This window comes from Adiantum capillus-veneris, chromosome 7 (assembly GCF_014529385.1).
Source record: "Adiantum capillus-veneris isolate H3 chromosome 7, ASM1452938v2, whole genome shotgun sequence".
Classification (NCBI taxonomy): domain Eukaryota; kingdom Viridiplantae; phylum Streptophyta; class Polypodiopsida; order Polypodiales; family Pteridaceae; genus Adiantum; species Adiantum capillus-veneris.
In genome coordinates this window covers 90,017,978-90,020,911 of record NC_140937.1, presented here as the reverse complement: position 1 = coordinate 90,020,911, position 2,934 = coordinate 90,017,978, and the positions used below count along the sequence as shown (strand labels likewise).

Sequence of the window (2,934 nt, the reverse complement as noted above, 5' to 3'; positions counted from 1 at the left end):
AGAGGTAATGGAGTTCTCCATTGCTCTCACCTGAAGCTGGAATGGGAGGAGAGAGATCTTGAGAGAGAGAGAGAGAGAGAGAGAGAGAGAGAGAGAGAGAGAGAGAGAGAGAGAGAGAGAGAGAGATAAATACATAAAGCAATAGAGAGAGAGAGAGAGTAGATCTGCAGCCTTGGAGGATCTGCACTTTCTATTAAATGTAGGCAGCATAGAATGTCCTCTTGATGATTGGGAGGTGGAAGTGACAAGAGAGAAAATGGGGGAAAATAGAAATAATTGGTTCACGTTTTAGAGAGAATGCAGAGAGAGAATATGCAAAATCTGCTTTTTGGGTAGGGGGGGTTGAAAAGTGCTTCTTTTAATGAGAACTAAGTGCGAGATAGTGTTTTATATGTTAGAGAGAGAGAAGAGAGATGGGAAAAAACGTTTTAAAATTCAGTTACCCACCTCTCTTTTGTGTTGAAGTAGCCTATTTTCAAAATACAAAATATACAACTGGTATTTTTAAAAATCTCGGCATAGGCCTTTTTTCCCTCTTTTAGGCTTGGTCAAACTTGACTTAAGCTTTAAGCATTTCCTTAAACTACCAAATAAAGCGGCCCTCCTATATCCCATTCCCTTTCTAATGTGACGAAAACACTTTGCAGCCCATATTAAAAAAAGCTTAAGATACATTACCTAGCATTGTGAATCAAAAAGATGAGACATGATGTAGTGTAGCTCAAAACGATGTTAAAGTTACCGGCTGTGCAAAGTTATAGAGTGTGTAAGTTATGCACTCAGGTGCTTGCCATACAAAAATCATAGACGAGTGCAATGCTTGGTGAAGAAGCTTTGAAGAGTGCAAAGAATGTCCTCAAGTGTAACCTTTATCATGTCCTCCCCTACGGGGCAAGCCAAAAAAATTATCTACATGCTAGCTTTGTAGAGTTGGCAGCCATACAACATTATATGGGCCACATTTGAGTACTGATTAAGGTGGCCGCTACTGAAAGTCCTTCCATACAACCAAAAACACAATCAGATGCCAATCTAGATTGCAAAAACTACAAAACAACAGAAATCACAGTGTGATATTGATTAAGACTAGAAGAAATTAATATGAATTTCAAACCCAAGAAGAAAACAATCATAACAAAAAGAAGAGAGCATTACTAGAGGTCTAACCCACCCAATTTTGGCTCTCCGCATCCACATTTCAATTGACTGGCTCTCAAAAGCTTTCATTAGTGATCTCTTTTTGTAATGAAGATTGAATACATAGCGTGCACATTTACAAAGGTTGGACAACTCAAATTCGAGCTCACAAAAACTCATTGACCAACTACCTCATGAGAAGTATGTTGAGAAGAAGTACCCTCATCCGCTCTATCCTAAAAGAAGAAACGAACAAAGTTAGAATATTGACATGAAAGGAGAAAAGTAGAAAAGGGTGAAAACAATTTAAGAGGAAGAATAACCTCTATGGAGCTTGGAAACACACGAACCATAAATTTCCAATCTAGCCAAAAAAATTTAGAGTCTTTGTCATTCAACCAAAAAAGAAGGGCTTTTCTCTTATGCTCATCAACTTCCACAATAAAAGTATCCTTCATTCAACAGTCATGTGAGAATACAATGACATGGTCACCTGGATCAAGCCATGGTGGAACATCACGTGGCTGTCCTCTTCGCACCAATCTCCCTCGAACCTTATGCCCACTAACTTCATACATTATCTCCATGTCATTCATAGGAGAACTTAACCAAGAAAATTTATGCTTTAGCCAAGCAAGAATTCGCACCATGTCTTTATAATTAGTCTTGTCACTTGTGGGTACAAGAGGCATCCTTGTCACCTCGTCCTCGATAAAAATGCTTTGAACCAAAGATTCTACAACCATAAATAGCTGAAGTTCTCCTTCTTGTTCATGAAGAATCATTTTTTTCAAATATCCTCTATGAAAAACTACTTCCTGCTCGCATGTTTAAGATTGCTTGTCTAGAAAAACCACATAATCACCTTGCGCATACTTACATCCACGCAAAAAGCCTTGAAGTAGTAAACACCCATAGCATTTACATTCTCCAAAGTAAGCAAAGGTGCATCCTTGCACTTGTAAATTGTTAGCAATGACTCCCTCTCATGTGCACTAAGAATACAAAACTTCTTCTCCTTTCCACCAACAATAAGACCCTTGTTATCTACCAAGCCTTTACAACTACTTGGAAGGAGCCTAGAACATGCATTCTATAAATCCTTGGCTTTCTCTTCTGACGATGCTAACAAAATATATTTCACATGCCAATCCATGCAATATTTAGGAGCATCTTGATCTCCATGTCGCTCTGGAAAAACCAAGAAGAAATGCACAAAATATTTATCTCTATCAAAGCATCGCGCCCCATCCTTCTCAACATTGACTTGTTTCCAAATCCTTGTCAACAAATGACGACAAAATGATTTGGTGTAAGAAATCTCATTCGACTTGTTATTGGTGGGTATACTCAAGTAGCCCGAAACACATCTCTCAAAAGAGAAGCACCAAAAACAATCGTGAGACCCATGTCTCAATATGTCATCAAGAATTTCACCATTACCTAGCAAAATCCACGAACCTAATAAAGATACATACATTTGAGAATGATGTGATTTTCACAATAGCTTGAAAATGACTCATACCTGCAACATGTTCCAGAGGCCAACTATTTGGACTGTCCCACTCCTCCGACAAGATGCACCATGAAAGAAAAAGAGATCGACAAACTCTTATGTCATCTTGGGTCCATCCCTTCTCTCTCGTACACCAAAAAAGAAAATGTAAAATATCAATGAGAAATGAGAATATTTCCAAGAACTACATCCTCTTGGGAGATCCCATCGAACACATTAAGGATGTGAAGTAGACACCATTGGATGAATTTTTGACAATCCTCTGTTGAATATCTTGTAGT

At 38.3% G+C, this 2,934-nt stretch overlaps 1 pseudogene; it reads right to left on the bottom strand.

Moving 5' to 3' along the window:
- Positions 1-721: 721 nt before the first annotated feature.
- LOC147454206 (uncharacterized) lies at positions 722-2,671 on the bottom strand (annotated as a pseudogene).
- Between the last annotated feature and the right edge of the window lie 263 nt (positions 2,672-2,934).